The 18,795-nt window shown below is 37.1% G+C and overlaps 1 protein-coding gene across 18 annotated transcripts in view; it reads left to right on the top strand.

Moving 5' to 3' along the window:
• Positions 1 to 18,795, top strand: part of CCDC148 (coiled-coil domain containing 148) — a 482,246-nt gene that overhangs the window by 100,370 nt on the left and 363,081 nt on the right. The window lies entirely within an intron of this gene.

Here is an 18,795-nt window from a genome sequence, read left to right as displayed (position 1 = left end):
TGTCTTTCTCTGTCTGACTTAATTCACTTAGTATGGTATTCTCTAGGTCCCATCCTTGTTGCTGCAAATAGCAATAAGAAAATGCACTTTCGATTGTATCCTGAGAATGACAATCCTCTTCTGAATGACAATTATAATGTTAAGTGACTTAAAATTCAGTGTCGGCAGGGCCATCTTCTCTAGTGTAAATTCTATATTAAAATTCATTTAATGAACAAACCCAGAAATGCCACCCTGGGTCAGATCAATAGCCTACTTCATGTAGTGTTCTGTATATGAAGTTTCTGGGAAACATTTTGTAGGAAAATATGCTTTTTATTATATTGACCTCAAAAATATCCCCAAAGAATATATACCTGAAAAGAAAGGAAAACTATTGAAGGGACACATGTATAGTAAATTAGCAATAGAAGTAAAAGGCTCTTCCTTTGAAATGAAAGAAGATGAATGTGACAAGTATTAGTATTTCTTATATTTCTTTTTTTTAACAATTAATTTATTTTTTGACTGCATTGGGTCTTCGTTGCTGCATGTGGGCTTTCTGTAGTTGTGGCGAGTGGTGGCTACTCTTCGTTGCGGTGCGTGGGCTTCTCATTGTGGTGGCTTCTCTTGTTGCGGAGCATGGGCTCTAGGTGCATGGGCTTCAGCAATTGCGGCATGTGGGCTCAGTAGTTGTGACTCGCGGGCTCTAGAGCACAGGCTCAGTAGTTGTGGCTCACCGGCTGTAGAGCACAGGCTCAGTAGTTGTGGTGCACAGGCTTAGTTGCTCCACAACATGTGGGATCTTCCCGGACCAGGGATTGAACCTGTGTGCCCTGCATTGGCAGGCGGATTCTTAACCACTGCGCCACCAGTGAAGTCCCTAAATGGGCTGTTTTGAATAAATACAGAGGTGGTGGGCATCAGAAATCTGTGGCTGGTGGGGAGTAAGGCATGTAAATGCACTGTTCTAACTAGCGCAGTGAATTATATATTCAATTGTAATATTTACTGGACTCTCATTTGCCAGTATCTGCCATTTTTTTTTAAATAAATTTATTTATTTATTTATTTATTTATTTTTGGCTGTGTTGGGTCTTTGTTTCTGTGCGAGGGCTTTCTCCAGTTGCGGCGAGCGGGCTCCACTCTTCATCGCGGTGCGCGGGCCTCTCACTGTCGCGGCCTCTCCCGTTGCGGAGCACAGGCTCCAGACGCGCAGGCTCAGTAGTTGTGGCACATGGGCTTAGTTGCTCCACGGCATGTGGGATCTTCCCAGACCAGGGCTCGAACCCGTGTCCCCTGCGTTGGCAGGCAGATTCTTAACCACTGCGCCACCAGGGAAGCCCTCTGCCATTATTTTGATAAGGCCATTTCCCCTTTTGGTTCTAGTTATTAGGCCTTGTGAGAATTCACATAGATTGTATACATATATGTGTACACCTGCACAAGTGAGTGTGTGCATATTTTAAACAGATGCCTACTGCTACAACATAAGAAGGCTGAAAGATCTAGGGGCCATTTTTAAATTATGAGAAATTTTCATTGGGCTAAAGGCAGTGGACATCATGGTTAATCCCCAATATTTATTTTAATTCCTCCTATTTTGTAGCAGCTTGCCAGTTTGGGTTGGAATGACTCCAACCCCAGATCCAAAGGTAGACCCTGATTGGGAGTGTGCACCAGTCCATAACTTCATTCCCCCCGGTCACAACAATTAGCTCAGGGTGATCCAAATCTAGGTAAAGCTCAGAACTTTTCTTAGATACTTGTGAGGAGTAGTGCATTTTCTTCCCTGTGGATCTACCAGGAAAGTACACGGCTGTGGTTGCTGATGGCAGCCATCTTGTGAATGAAGGACAACAGCACACAAGGAGAGGAGAGGGCCCAGACAATCATGGGGAAACTGGTCTGGTACCCTGTTTGATCTGCATGGGAAGCCAACCTCACTGCTGAACTTTCAAGGGCAATTAGTCCATATTAATGTCTTAAACCAGTTTGAGTATAAAATTCCTAATTTTATATAATAGTTGATTTGATTTCAAAATATCCATGACTCATGAAATTAATCTGTCAATTTAGTACAATTGCAATTGAAGAATTGTTCAACATTATTGCAAAATTTATTAGGAAGATTAAGCTTGTGAAATCACCCAAAGTGAAGAATAACTTCTTCAAAATGAAGAATAACTAGGGTGGGGGAGTGGTAAAACTTGCACAGCCAAATATAAATATATATTTTAATATCAAAATAAATTAGGAAGTTCATATGTCTGTAGCAGATCAATGGAACAAAATAGAAATACAGAAAACAGAAAATATCTGTAATAATTTAATTTATTGTAAAGGTAAAATTTTTATACTGTGAGGGATTATTTATATGACAGCACTAAATAACAGGGAATTAGAAAATTAGGTTAGATCTCTTATTCCATATGACTCGATAAACTTCAGGTGCATTAAAATGTGAAGAAGAAAATAATCATAAAAGAATTAGATAAAAATAAAAAGAAGTTATTAAATAATCTTGGAGTGGGGAAGGCCTTTTAAAAACATGTTACCTGCAGTGAAAATCATAAAGAAAAAAATTAAATAAATGCAATGACATAAACATTTAATAAAATATAACAGGATGTTTCCTCAGGCAAGTATTAAATCTTTAAAGAATCAAAGGGACTTCCAGTTTTCTGTCCAGCAAGTAAGGAGCTTAGAATTTGCCACTCTGCTCTAATGAGGGTAGAAAGTTGAACAAACTGGAAAATCGACAACCCTTCTTAACTACCTCAGAGAAGTTAGGTCACAGGGCAAACCACTGCCCTCAGAGTTGGAGACACAGGTGATACAGAGAATCAGAAATTACCTGAGAAGAAACTTGTTTAGCAGAAACCTTCACAGGAACCAATGTTGGGGTAGGAACACCTGGACTGTAATTGATGAATTGCTTGAAGCTGAGTTGTGGACAACTTTGAGAGTTAAAAACTCTAGGGGGCCTTAGTTAAGGGGGGTGTCAGCACACTTTTGTGAGTTTTACCTTAAGAAGTTCTACCAGGTACCCACAGTGAATATCTTGAGAAAAATCCCCTCATGCCTCTGACGGGGGAGGGGAAAATGAACCGTTTGGAAATACTCCAGAGCATTCTGTTCTTCTTAACAAAGGCTGCCCTCAGGAGAAACTATTTTATTGGAGCCTAAACTGCCAAAGTTTTATCAGAACCTAACCTACCTGGGGGCGGAAAATACACAAGTCCAGCAGCGCCAGCCTTCCAAGTGGGGGACGGAAATACCCAACTCCAGCCATCCTGTCCCACCAAAGGGAGGGAAAACTGAGAAGGATTGGTAAAGTTAATAGTCCCCAGATTTTCGACTGTGCTGAGGGTCAGTGCCCCTAACCCTCCCCTCCCTACCCTTCTTCCATGTTGTCAAAAGGTCAACTGTATACTTGAATATACAGTCATTTATTTTTTGTTATTCATTGTAGTAGCTAAAGACTGAGGAAACGATCTTAATGTCAATAGGAACTAGTTTTGTAGATTATTGTACTACCATACAGTGTATTATTTTCCAGATTTAAAAAAAAAAAACGTAGGGAATTCCCTGGCAGTGCAGTGGTTAGGGCTCCACACTTTCACTGCCGGGGGCCTGGGTTCAATCCCTGGTCAGGAAACTAAGGTCGTGCAAGCCACACAGTGTGGCCAAAAAAAAAAAAAAAAAGTAAATACTTAGCATTCACTGATATGGAACACTTTCCAAGGGTCAGGGTTAAGGTGTGGTATAAGGTTAATAAGCAAGCCTTATATACAATGTACAGTACACATTGTGTGAAACAGGAAAAAGTAAAACACATACACACATACAGATATATATTTGCTTTTATGTGTTTGAAAAAATATGCAAAAATTGATAACATTTGTTGCCTTTGGGAATGGGAGCTAGATGCCTGGGTGGGGGGGAATGTGAGGGAGAATTTTTATTGTAACCCCCCGCCTTTATTATACCTTTTGAATTTTGAAGCCTGTGAATATACTGTCTATTCTAAAAACAAGGAATTTTTAAGGAAAAAAATAATAAGGGTAAAAAACAAATGACAAATAGGAAACGTTGCCAAATATCAGGCACAAAAAATTAAAATCTCTAACATATAAAAACACTTTGCAAAATTAATTGATTCTTGAACAGCCAGAAGAGAAAAGGGACAAAAGAGAGGAAAAAGTGACTTATCGTTCATATTTTCCACAAATATTTGTTGAGCAATTACTGGCATAAAATAGACAAAAACCCCTGTACTCATGAGGCAGGTTGGAGACACACAACAAACTATAAACACCATACGTAAGTAAATTATCCATGGTAGTATATTAGAAGGTGATAAGTGCTATGGAACAATAGAGATTAGAGGAAAAGACAAGTTGCTGGGATTGTGGGGGAGGGGACAGACTGCAGTGTTTTTTTGATTCTTTTTGCACGTGGACCATTTTTAAAGTCCCTACTGAATTTGTTACAATACCGCTTCTGTTTTATGTTTTGGTGTTTTGGCCGCCAGGCCTGTGGGATCTTAGCTCCCCGACCAGGGATGGAACCTGCACTCCCCGCATTGGAAGGTGAAGTCTTAACCACTGGACTGCCAGGGAAGTCCCAACAGTTTGCAAATTTGAATAGAAGTTTGGGGATAGTCCTGGTTGAGGAAGCGACATTGAAGGAAAGTCATGAAGGGGGTGAGAGGGCTAGCCATGCAGAAATTTGCGGTATGAGTGTTCTAGCCAGTGTTTACTGAGGTGGGCGTGTTTCTGGCAAGAGGCTTGTGTGGCAGGAATAGAGTGGTGGATGGGGAGAGGAGTAGAAGGTATGGTCAAAGAAGTAAGGGTGGGCTTCCCTGGTGGCACAGTGGTTAAGAATCTGCCTGCCAATGCAGGGGACACGCGTTCGAGCCCTGGTCTGGGAAGATCCCACATGCCGCGGAGCAACTAAGCCCGTGAGCCACAACTACTGAGCCTGCGCGTCTGGAGCCTGTGCTCCGCAACGGGAGAGGCCGCGACAGTGAGAGGCCCGCGCACCGCGATGAAGAGTGGCCCCCGCTCACCGCAACTAGAGAAAGCCCTCGCACAGAAACAAAGACCTAACACAGCCAAAAATAAATAAATAAAAAAAAATTAAAAAAAAAAAAGAAGTTAGGGTGAGGGTGGGACATGTAGAGCCTTCTGATTTTACTCTGAGTGATATGGGAAGCTACTGGAAGCAGAAGTGTGAGGAAGTGTGCTAACTAGACCTAACTTATGTTTTAGCAGAATCACTTTGGCAGTTGTTGTGTTTAAGATGGAGGAAAGGAGGGCCAAGAAAAGACTGAACCCTTAGAAAGTTGTTAAACCCAGGTGAGATATAAGGGTGGCCTGCATCAGGAAGTGGAGATGGTGTGAAATAGTCAGCTTCTGGACACATTTTAAAGGTAGAGCCAACAGCATCTGCTGACAGACTTAAAATAAGGTATGTGAGAAGAAAGCAACAGAATAGTCCAAAATTTTATGGTTGAGCAACTGGAAGAATGAAGTTACCATCAACTGAGTTGGGGAAGATTGTAAGCAAAGCAGAGGGGGAAATCAGGCATTCAGGTTTGGACATGTTGAGTTTGATGCTGTCAGATGTCCAAGTACAGACTTTATGAAGGCAGTCAGTTATATGAGTTTGGAGTTCAGGAGAGAAATCTGAGCTAGAGATACATGTTTGTGAGTCACCAGCGTGAAATTGGATGTGATCACCAAAAGAGTGTGAAGGGACAAAGGAGAGGATCAAAGACTAGTTCCCTGTGAAACTGTACAACTCAGATCGGATTTGCACACAGCCAGAACTCTGACTGGGACTTGAACACTCGGGCTGAGACTTTCACTCAGCCAAAACTCGGATTGGGACATGAATCCAAGGGCTGGGACTCAAACCCATGGTCTTTCAATCGAGATTGCACACCTGGTCTCAGGACTTAATGAAGCTCAGGTTCTTTATGTCTCAGTGCAGGAGGAATTCAGGGAGAGGCAAAGTGATAGGTAAGAAGTGAATTTATTTAGAGAGCTACACATTCCATAGACAGAATGCTGTCAGTCTCAGAAGCTGAGAGCAGCCCCAGAATATGGGGTGGTTAGTTTTTACAGGCTGGGTAATTTCATAGGCTAATAAGTGGGAGGATTATTACAACTATTTTGGGGAAGGGGCAGGGATTTCCAGGAATTGGGCCACCACCCACTTTTTGGCCTTTTATGGTCAGCCTCAGAACTGTCATCGTTCCTGTGGGTGTGTCATTTAGCATATGGTAATCCATTACAATGTGTGTATAATGAGGCTCAAGGTCTACCGGGAGTCGAATCTTCCAACATCTTGGACCTAGTTGGTTCTAACCAGTATATGTCATATCCTCAAAGGCTATGTCATTCTTTTAAAGGTTGTGCCCTGCCCCCTTTCCTCCTGTTTCACTTGGGTCTTCTGGCATTACATTGTCAGCAAGAAGAAGGGTAACCAACAAAGGACACTGAGGGAAGGTCTGTGAGATACAAAGAAAACCAAAAGTGTGCTGTCCCAGAAGGCAAGGGAAGAGGGAGTGGGCAGCACTGTGAAGAGGAGGGGCGATCCACTGAGTAAATGTTGCTAGGTCAGATAAAATAGGACTGATGGTTGACTGCTGGCTCCACATGGAGGTCTTTGGTGACCATTTTCGTTGAAGAAGTGGGAACAAATGCCCAACTGGGTTGGATTCAAGTGAATGAGAGGAAACAGTTGAAGGCAATGGGCATAGATAACTCTTTTGTGAAGTTATTTTGCAAAGGAGAGCAAGAAAGTAAGGCCAGACTTTTATGTTGTTGTTGTTTTGTCTTTTGTTTTGCCTAAAATGGGACAAATATTAGTATGTTTGATGCTGATGAGAATAATCCAGTAACAAGATTTAGTGCACAAGTGGAGGAATAAGCACGAATGGTTCATCTACTACAGTAACGGGTGGGGATGCAAGATTCTATGGTCAGATGCTGGGAGGTGAATTGATAACCTCGTGGCAGTCCATGAAACTCTGGATGGTAATTCTAAATACAAATGACAGAGAAATTTATGAAAACCTCTCTACTCATCAAAGCAATGAAAAATTTTAAAATACTCAGATTTTTACCTATAAAATGGTAAAACACAAAAGAAGTTTTTAAGAATCTCTCTTATTTATTTATTTATTTACTTTTGGCTGTGTTGGGTCTTAATTGCTGTGCATGGGCTTTCTCTACTTGCGGTGAGCGGGGGCTACTCTTTGTTGCGGTGCGTGGGCTTGTCATTGTCATGGCTTCTCCTGTTGTGGAGCATGGGCTCTAGGCACGCAGGCTTCAGTAGTTGTGGCACATGGGCTCAGTAGTTGTGGCTTGCGGGCTCTAGAGTGCAGGCTCAGTAGTTGTGGCGCACGGGCTTAGTTGCTCCGCGGCATGTGGGATCTTCCCGGGCCAGGGCTCGAACCCGTGTCCCTTGCATTGGCAGGCAGATTCTTAACCACTGCGCCACCAGGGAAGGCCAAAACACAAAAGAAATTTATCCAAGTTTAAAAATATGGAAGAAATGGGCATTTTTATACATTACTAGTGAATAAACACTTTTGGAAGACAATCTGGCAATATGTCATCAAATATCTTTATAAGTGTAAATTCTCTTTGTCTCTTTAGAAATAATCTTAAAGGAAATAATCATAGAAGTGAAAAAATAGTTGGCTTCAAGGGTGTTCAATATTGTTTTTCTTTCTTAAGTGATAGCAAAATCTTCAAAATGACTAAATAGCCAACAAATAGCTTCATCAATTATGATATATCCACACAATGGAAAGCCACAGTCATTAATAATTATATTAAAGAATTTTAATGACACAGGTAGTTGCAATAATTTGCTGTGCAATTAAAAATCAGGCCACAAAATAGCTTGCATAACATGGGTTCTTTTTTATTTTTTCCCTTTGCCTCTGAAAGTGTTACATCCATTTAGCCACAGAAGAAAAAGACTGAGAGGTTATCCACCCAAATAAACAACAACAATAGCTGTCCCCAGGTAGTAACATTATAAATAATTTTGGCATACATACTGTTTCTATTTTATAAAGCAAAAATACAGATTTTTAAAAATCTAAGATAAAGAGGGAAGACAGAACCATTGATATTTATTGAGTGCCTATTACATGACATGACAAGTACATGTAATTTTAATCCTCAATACACCCCATTTCAAAAGCTCTATTTTACAGATTTGTTTTACAGCTGTAGCTGTAGATGAGCAATTTTCCCAAAGTTTCTGAACTAGTAGATAGCTGAGCAGGAATGAGTTTCTTCTGCTCATCTGAATAGAAAGCTTGTCCCTCACACCACACTACTTCAAGCATGTATATGCACCAGGATGTTGGTAAATTGGGTTGACTACTAGAGCAGTGCTATTTAATAGAAGTAGAATGTGAGCCACATTCATAATTTAAAATTTTTATGTAACCATATTAAAATATTTTAAAAGATAAAATGTATTATGGTAGTATATTTTAACTTAATAGTGCCAACATATAATTTCAATGTAAATCAGTATTTAATTATTAATGAGATATATTACATTCTTTTCTCATACAAAGTCTTTGAAATCTGGTTTGCACTTCACACCACAGCACACCTGAATTGGGACTGGCCACATTTTAAGTGCCGAATAGCCACTTGTGTCTAGTGGCTTCTATCTTGGACAACAGAGCTTTAAAGGATATTGTCTTTTACTAAAACATTTTTTTAAGAATTGGCTGCAATTGAACCTGTTTATTTATTCAGTATGTTTGTGAAGCTATTTAGATTCTATTTGGGCTGTATTTCATTAGTAACATGAAGACAGTTTAATTGCTTGTTTTAGACTCAGATGAGATTGTGGCTTTAATTTTCTAACATTTGGATGAATTAATCATATGAATGAGACATAACTGATGCTCCATTCAGCTATGTCAGATCTGAAGCCAATATGTGGCAAAAGCTATAGAATGATAACAAGTAATTTCTACTTTATTGTTTGATAGGTTATTAAATTTTATAATGTTGATTCATAATCATTATTCTAATTATAATTATATAATTATTCTAATAATAATTATGAGATCTAAATCTTGAATGCTATTTAAAATCCACAATGATTTTTTTTTGAATTTTATTTTATTTTTTTATACAGCAGGTTCTTATTAGTTATCCATTGTATACATATTAGTGTATATATGTCAATCCCAATCTCCCAATTCATCACACCACCACCCCCCCGCTGCCACTTTCCCCACTTGGTGTCCATACATTTGTTCTCTAAATCTGTGTCTCAGTTTCTGCCCTACAAACCAGTTCATCTGTACCATTTTTCTAGGTTCCACATATATGTGTTAATATACAATGTTTGTTTTTCCCTTTCTGACTTACTTCACTCTGTATGACCATCTCTAGATTCATCTGCGTCTCTACAAATGATTCAATTTCATTCCTTTTCATGGGTGAGTAATATTCCATTGTATATATGTACCACGACTTCTTTATCCATTCGTCTGTCGATGGGCATTTAGGTTGCTTCCATGACCTGGCTATTGTAAATAGTGCTGCAATGAACATTAGGGTGCATGTCTCTTTTTGAATTATGGTTTTCTCTGGGTATATGCCCAGTAGTGGGATTGCTGGGTCATATGGTAATTCTAGTTTTTAGTTTTTTAAGGAACCTCCATACTGTTCTCCATAGTGGCTGTATCAGTTTACATTCCCACCAGCAGTGCAAGAGGGTTTCCTTTTCTCCACACCCTCTCCAGCATTTGTTGTTTGTAGATTTTCTGATGATGCCCATTCTAACTGGTGTGAGGTGATACCTCATTGTAGTTTTGATTTGCATTTCTCTAATAATTAGTGATGTTGAGCAGCTTTTCATGTGCTTCTTGGCCATCTGTATGTCTTCTTTGGAGAAATATCTATTTAGGTCTTCTGCCCCCTTTTTTTTTTTTTTTTTCACACACACACACTGTATTTTATTTTTACAAGAGATAAATAGACTGACACCAAGCATTGTACATGGCTGACCACAACAAAAGCAACAATGATTGCAATTACCAAACATGAAACACACTCATACTATGTCATAATATTGACATTCAGTCCAGTAATCCTCCACTGTAACAGCTCCTTTACTTTGCAGTGAAAATTGATTTGTATATTCTTTGCCTCTGAGTCCTTGTGGGATTTTTTTTTTTAATTCAAACAAAGTCACAAAAATTATACTCATCCTCATCAGTTCACTCAGTCCCATGTAATTAATTTTTTTTTCATCTTGATCTTTTGTTAGCACTTTGATGAGTTCATCAGTTTTTCATTAGAGTTCTGAAAATGCTTATTCATTCAGTTTAGCAGTACAGTCAGTTACCAGAAACCTGTACTTGTCAGAGTCTTTTCCATGAATTTCTTGAAGATGAAACCCTTTTATAGGAACATATTTGCAAAAGCATCATAGTACACCCAGAACTGTCTGTAAATGACAAAAGACTTAAAAATGACCACGGTTAAAGATTTGATGAAAGTTCATAATAATGCAGTTGACAAGAAAATTAGTTATTTCTGAGATATACATTTTAAAGTAATAACTAGGATTATGACTTACAACATTATACCAGAACATATAAGATTTTTAGAAATTTCATGTAATGTCTGAAACATTTATATTAACATATTTCCATACAAATAACCCAATGAAAGTTTAGTATTAGTTGTTTTGTTTGTTTTTTTATACTGCAGGTTCTTATTAGTCATCAATTTTATACACATCAGTGTATACATGTCAATCCCAATTGCCCAGTTCAGCACACCACCATCCCCACCCCACCGCAGTTTTCCCCCCTTGGTGTCCATATGTCTGTCCTCCACATCTGTGTCTCAACTTCTGCCCTGCAAACCGGCTCATCTGTACCATTTTTCTAGATTCCACATACATGCGTTAATATACGATATTTGTTTTTCTCTTTCTGACTTACTTCACTCTGTATGACAGTCTCTAGATCCCTCCACGTCTCACCAAATGACTCAATTTCGTTCCCTTTTTTTTTTTTTTTTTTTTTTTTTAATTTCGTTCCTTTTTATGGCTGAGTAATATCCCATTGTATATATGTACCACAACTTCTTTATCCATTCGTCTGTTGATGGGCATTTAGGTTTCTTCCATGACCTGGCTATTGTAAATAGTGCTGCAGTGAACATTCGGGTGCATGTGTCTTTTTGAATTACGGTTTTCTCTGGGTATATGCCCAGTAGTGGGATTGCTGGGTCATATGGTAATTCTATTTTTAGTTTTTTAAGGAACCTCCATACTGTTCTCCATAGTGGCTGGATCAATTTACATTCCCACCAACAGTGCAAGAGGGTTCCCTTTTCTCCACACCCTCTCCAGCATTTGTTGTTTGTAGATTTTCTGATGATGGCCATTTTGACTGGTGTGAGGTGATACCTCATTGTAGTTTTGATTTGCATTTCTCTAATAATTAGTGATGTTGAGCATCTTTTCATGTGCTTCTTGGCCATCTGTATGTCTTCTTTGGAGAAATACCTATTTAGGTCTTCTGCCCCTTTTTTGATTGGGTTGTTTTGTTTTTTTAATATTGAGCTGCATGAGCTGTTTATATATTTTAGAGATTAATCCTTTGTCCGTTGATTCATTTGCAAATATTTTCTCCCATTCTGAGGGTTGTCTTTTTGTCTTGTTTGTAGTTTCCTTTGCTGTGCAAAAGCTTTGAAGTTTCATTAGGTCCCATTTGTTTATTTTTGTTTTTATTTCCATTACTCTAGGAGGTGGATCAAAAAAGATCTTGCTGTGATTTATGTCAAAGAGTGTTCTTCCTATGTTTTCCTCTAAGAGTTTTATAGTGTCCAGTCTAACATTTAGGTCTCGAATCCATTTTGAGTTTATTTTTGTGTATGGTATTAGGGAGTGTTCTAATTTCATTCTTTTACATGTAGCTGTCCAGTTTTCCCAGCACCACTTATTGAAGAGACTGTCTTTTCTCCATTGTATATCCTTGCCTCCTTTGTCATAGATTAGTTGACCATAGGTGCGTGGGTTTACCTCTGGGCTTTCTAACCTGTTCCATTGATCTATATTTCTGTTTTTTTGCCAGTACCATATTGTCTTGATTACTGTAGCTTTGTAGTATAGTCTGAAGTCAGGGAGTCTGATTCCTCCAGCTCCGTTATTTTCCCTCAAGACTGCTTTGGCTATTCGGGGTCTTTTGTGTCTCCATACAAATTTTAAGATTTTTTGTTCTAGTTCTGTAAAAAATGCCATTGCTAATTTGATAGGGATTGCATTGAATCTGTAGATTGCTTTCAGTAGTATAGTCATTTTCACAATATTGATTCTTCCAATCCAGGAACATGGTATATCTCTCCATCTGTTGGTATCATCTTTAATTTATTTCATCAGTGTCTTATAGTTTTCTGCATACAGGTCTTTTTTCTCTCTAGGTAGGTTTATTCCTAGGTTTTTTGTTGCAGTGGTAAATGGGAGTGTTTCCTTAATTTCTTTTTCAGATTTTTCATCATTAGTGCATAAGAATGCAAGAACTTTCTGTGCATTAATTTTGTACCCTGCAACTTTACCAAATTCATTCATTAGCTCTAGTAGTTTTCTGGTGGCACCTTTAGGATACTCTATGTATAGTATCATGTCATCTGCAAACAGTGAAAGTTTTACTTCTTCTTTTCCAATTTGTATTCCTTTTATTTCTTTTTCTTCTCTGATTGCCATGGCTAGGACTTCCAAAACTATGTTGAATAATAGTGGCGGGAGTGGACATCCTTGTTTTGTTCCTGATCTTAGAGGAAATGCTTTCAATTTTTCACCATTGAGAATGATGTTTGCTGTGGGTTTGTCGTATATGGCCTTTATTACGTTGATGTAGGTTCCCTCTATGCCCACTTTCTGGAGAATTTTTATCATAAATGGGTGTTGAATTTTGTCAAAAGCTTTTTCTGCATCTATTGAGTTGATCATATGGTTTTTCTTCTTCAATTTGTTAATATGGTGTAACACATTGATTGATTTGCGTATATTGAAGAATGCTTGTATCACTGGCATAAATTCCACTTGATCATGGTGTATGATCCTTTTAATGTGTTGTTGGATTCTGTTTGCTAGTATTTTGTTGAGGATTTTTGCATCTATATTCATCAGTGATATTGGTCTGTAATTTTCTTTTTTTGTAGTGTCTTTGTCTGGTTGTGGTATCAGGGTGATGGTGGCCTCATAGAATGAGTTTGGGAGTGTTCCTTCCTCTGCAATGTTTTGGAAAAGTTTGATGAGGATGGGTGTTAGCTCTTCTCTAAATGTTTGATAGAATTCACCTGTGAACCTATCTGGTCCTGAACTTTAGTTTGTTGGAAGATTTTTAATCACAGTTTCAATTTCATTACTTATGATTGGTCTGTTCATATTTTCTATTTCTTCCTGGTGCAGTTTTGGAAGGTTACACCTTTCTAAGAATTTGTCCATTTCTTCCAAGTTGTCCATTTTATTGGCATAATGTTGCTTATAGTAGTCTCTTAGAATGCTTTGTATTTCTGTGGTGTCTGTTTTAACTTCTCCTTTTTCATGTCTAATTTTATTGATTTGAGTCCTCTCCCTCTTTTTCTTGATGAGTCTGGCTAGTGGTTTATCAATTTTGTTTATCTTCTCAAAGAACCAGCTTTTAGTTGTATTGATCTTTGCTGTTGTTTTCTTTGTTTCTATTTCATTTATTTCTGCTCTGATCTTTATGATTTCTTTCCTTCTATTAACTTTGCGTTTTGTTTGTTTTTCTTTCTGTAGTTCCTTTAGGTGTAAGGTTAGATTATTTATTTGAGATTTTTCTTGTTTCTTGAGGTAGGCTTGTATTGCTATAAACTTCCCTCTTAGAACTGCTTTTGCTGCATCCCATAGGTTTTGGATCATCATGTTTTCATTGTCATTTGTCTCTAGGTATTTTTTGATTTCCTCTTTGATTTCTTCAGTGTTCTCTTGGTTATTTAGTAACGTATTGTTTAACCTCTATGTGTTTGTGTTTTTTACGTTTTTTTCCCTGTAATTTATTTCTAATCTCATAGTGTTGTGGTCAGAAAAAATGCTTCATATGATTTCAATTTCTTAAGTTTACTGAGGCTTGATTTGTGACCCAAGATGTGATCTATCCTGGAGAATGTTCCGTGCACACTTGAGAAGAAAGTGTAATCTGCTGTTTGGGGATGGAATTTCCTATAAATATCAATTAAATCTCTCTGGTCTTTTGTGTCATTTAAAGCTTATGTTTCCTTATTAATTTTCTGTTTGGATGATCTGTCCATTGGTGTAAGTGAGATGTTAAAATTCCCCCGCTATTATTGTGTTACTGTCGATTTCCTCTTTTATAGCTGTTAGCATTTGCCTTATGTATTGAGGTGCTCCTATGTTGGGTGCATATATATTTATAATTGTTATATCTTCTGCTTGGATTGATCCCTTGATCATTATGTAGTGTCTGTCCTTGTTTCTCGTAACATTCTTTAAAGTCTATTTTTTCTGATATGAGTATTGCTACTCCAGCTTTCTTTTGATTTCCACTTGCATGGAATATCTTTTTCCATCCCCTCACTTTCAGTCTGTATGTGTCCCTAGGTCTGAAGTGGGTCTCTTGTAGACAGCATATAGATGGGTCTTGTTTTTGTATCCATTCAGCAAGCCTGTGTCTTTTGGTTGGAGCATTTAATCCATTCACGTTTAAGGTAATTATCGATATATATGTTCCTATTACCATTCTCTTAATTGTTTTGGGTTTGTTTTTGTAGGTCCTTTTCTTCTCTTGTGTTTCCTACTTAGAGAAGTTCCTTTAACGTTTGTTGTAGAGCTGGTTTGGTGGTGCTGAATTCTCTTAGCTTTTGCTTGTCTGTAAAGCTTTTGATGTCTCCATCGAATCTGAATGAGATCCTTGCTGGTTAGAGTAATCCTGGTTGTAGTTTCTTCCCTTTCATCACTTTAAATATGTCATGCCACTCCCTTCAGGCTTGTAGAGTTTCTGCTGAGAAATCAGCTTTAACGTTATGGGAGTTCCCTTTTATGTTATTTGTCGTTTTTCCCTTGCTGCTTTCAATAATTTTTCTTTGTATTTAATTTTTGCCAGTTTTATTACTATGTGTCTCAACGTGTTTCTTCTTGGGTTTATCCTGTATGGGACTCTCTGTGCTTCCTGGACTTGGGTGGCTATTTCCTTTCCCGTGTTAGGGACGTTTTCGACTATAATCTCTTCAGATATTTTCTTGGGCCCTTTCTCTCTCTCTTCTCCTTCTGGGACCCCTATAATGCAAATATTGTTCCATTTAATGTTGTCCCAGAGGTCTCTTAGGCTGTCTTCATTTCTTTTCATTCTTTTGTCTTTATTCTGTTCTGCAGCAGTGAATTCCACCATTCTGTCTTCCGGGTCACTTATCCGTTCTGCCTCAGTTATTCTGCTATTGATTCCTTCTAGTCTATTTTTCATTTTAGTTATCGTATTTTTCATCTCTTTTTCTTTGTTCTTTAATTCTTCTAGGTCTTTGTTAAACATTTCTTGCATCTTCTCGATCTTTGTCTCCATACTTTTTCTGAGGTCCTGGATCATCTTCACTATCATTATTCTGAATTCTTTTTCTGGAACGTTCCCTATCTCCTCTTCATTTAGTTGTTTTTGGGGGTTTTATCTTGTTCCTTCATCTGGTACATTGCCCTCTGCCTTTCATCTTGTGTATCTTTCTGTGAATGTGGTTTTTGTTCCACAGGCTGCAGGACTGTAGTTCTTCTTGCTTCTGCTGTCTGCCCTCTCTAAAATCCCCAATGATTTTTAACAATTTTTTCCCTCTGTGTATGCATTGCTAACACCCAAAACTTTTATATTTTTTCAACTAAATTCTTTCAATTTACCTAATTATTAGTAACTTTCAAAATAACTAGTCAGTAGCTTATGGACTTTTCCTTATTGTATTTTCTCTTAATAGAGAGAGAAAAAGAGAAAAAGTTTGTTATTAATAAATTAATAAATACATTTATTAGAGAAAATAAATTACATTTATTAGAGAAAATTTTTTAAAAGTTGAGGCAAGCAAAGAGAAGAAACTAAAAGTTTATCTAAGTTTCTAACACCAGAGATATCCTCTGGTAACATTTTGTACATTTCAGGTTTATGTATATTGTTCATAAAAATGAAAAAATACTCTACACTATCCATTGTTTTTCCAGTTTGTGAACCGGCTCCAATATTATTCATTTTTTCTATAAATGTTTACTAACCTTTTTCTATGTTTTAAGTCACTGTGTTAAATATTCTTTACAGCATATTTGTTATTATATGCATGGTATTATGATACATTGTTATAATTCATCCACACAAATTTAACCCATTTCCTGGTTTTGGACAAATATGTATGTATTATATATTTTGATATTTGTTTTAAAACCTTGGAATAAAAAACCTTGTCACCATACTTTGAGTAATCCCATGGTTAATCCTTTTAGATGAATTCCTAGAAATGGAGTTGCTGGCCAAAAGGCATGAAAAATTCTAAGGCTTTTGAGAGTATTGCCATATTGCCTTCCAGGAAAGTAGAAACAATTTATACTTTCACCAACAGGCTATCATTTGGTTCATCTTTTGGAGTTGTTGGTCAAGGTATTGGCTATGGCTATCATGTGTGAATATCACTAGTGCCTTGTTCATATTCTCTTTCTCTCTCTTTTTCAGTATTTATATAGCATAGCTCTAACACTGTACTTATGTCAGTTTTGCCAACAGAATTGGCTAAAAGGTAAAAGATGAAATAGATAAAAACCAGCATCAGAAGCCAGCATTCAGGAGACAGTGAGTGGCTTCACATGATTTTCTTTCTTTTCTTTTTTTTTAAATTGAAGTATAGTTGATGTACAATACTGTGTTAGTTTCAGGTATATAGCAAAGTGATTCAGTTATCCATATATATGCATATATCTATATTCTTTTTTGATTCTTTTCCATTTTAAGTTATCACAAGATATCAAATATAGTTCCCTGTGCTGTATAGTAAATCCTTGTTGATTGTCTATTTTATATATAGTAGTGTGTATCTGTTAATCCCATAGTCCTAATTTATCCCTCTCCCCACCTTCCCCTTTGGTAACCATAAGTTTGTTTTCTATGTCTCACATGATTTTCTTTAAAAAATATTTGACTAAACATATGCTTACATATATGACTTTTGCTTGGTGAATACAAGATAGAAGAAGGAGAGGGAAAGGAGCATAATAAACCATTGACATTTGCTTACTTGATGAAGTTACAGGAAGTTAAAACACTTTAATTAGCAGGTGGCATTTTTCTCTGAGAATGTATTCTCAGAACTTTTGGAAAGATTCAGGGCCTGGTCATGTCCAGTCTGAGGTTCTACATTTCTGGTCTGGGCTGATTGTATGTCAAGGGTGGTTAATAAGGGGAGAAGTGCTCAGAAACAGGAGCATAATTATTTGAACACTAATGTGTTCACTTAGTCACACTGGTTACATGACTCCCTCAAGCAATGTCCTTGGTCACTGCAACTCCCATTTTCTCTTGGCATATTCCAACATGGATTGTCCAACCTTACCTGGGAATTTGTATTTCTTCTTTGTATAGAAGAATATATAATTGCAGACTGTGATTTTATTTTTTTGTCATGTGTATTTCATATCTTTCTCTTAAAATAAATACATCATTGAAAATACTTAATTACTTTATGATCATGAACTAAAAGCCACATTTGGTGATTGTTCAACCTACTCTGGGTTTGTTGTGGGAATGAAGTATATTTTAAATTCTCTTGACTACGGTGGAATACATTTTATCAAGGAAAAAAAAATGGGTCCAATTTCTGCAGGATATCCCAAAAACTAGTCTTAGATTTTTGCTTTTGCTTAATTAATAACTCAGTCTGTGTATTTACTGATATGTTATGTTTGTTTAAATGTCTTTGTGAAAAGTATATCTAAGAATAGTGGCCATAAATTTCTAGTTCAGCAGGCTTTATTGTTAGTATCACTGCAGCCCACAACTGCCTTCTTGATATAATTGCCTCAAATAGAAACTATACAGTGTAATGTTGCATAAGTATACATTTTTAATACTTCAGGAGACTGAAAAATCAGGGTTTTACAGGATGGAGTGAGAGTTATTTATGAGAGGTTTTTGTTTTTTGCTGGGTATGAAATCAAATTAATCTTGAGTAAATCAGATTGGAGAAAATGGAAACATAGCAGCTTGACAGATTTGTGTCCAGCACAATTGATATATGTTATTTTTAAACCTGGATGATACAAATAGAATTTGTTATTTAAATAATAAAATCTGTATAACTATAAGCAAAAACAAGATTAAAATTTCTATAGACAGGATTGTCAAATTTTTACATGAGAGAAATTATAATGCCTACTTTATATATCAAATAAATAATTAATAAAAAGTTTTTCCTACTCCTTATACCTTGAAGTCCAACTGTTGGTAAATATAATCCTTTGAGGAAACTGTATCATTAAAACTGAGACTATGGAGAACCAGTAATGTAGGAAATTATAATCACCACACTCACAGGCATGTGTTTATTTCCAACACTAGTGCCTATAAAAAAACATAAAGTTGAACATTGTTAATGTCTAAGAAATAACAAACTGAGAAAAAGAACCATCATTCTTCTATTCCAGTCTTACAGTTTCTTAATGATTACTGGTAGTTGGTTTGAGGTGATATTATAAGTGTTTTTATGTGGCAATTAAAATTTCAGAAGCCCTCATAATCGTTAA

Source organism: Balaenoptera ricei, chromosome 7 (genome assembly GCF_028023285.1).
Source record: "Balaenoptera ricei isolate mBalRic1 chromosome 7, mBalRic1.hap2, whole genome shotgun sequence".
Lineage (NCBI taxonomy): Eukaryota > Metazoa > Chordata > Mammalia > Artiodactyla > Balaenopteridae > Balaenoptera > Balaenoptera ricei.
The sequence above is the reverse complement of the archived record's forward strand: the minus strand, read 5'-3'. Positions and strand labels throughout refer to the sequence as shown.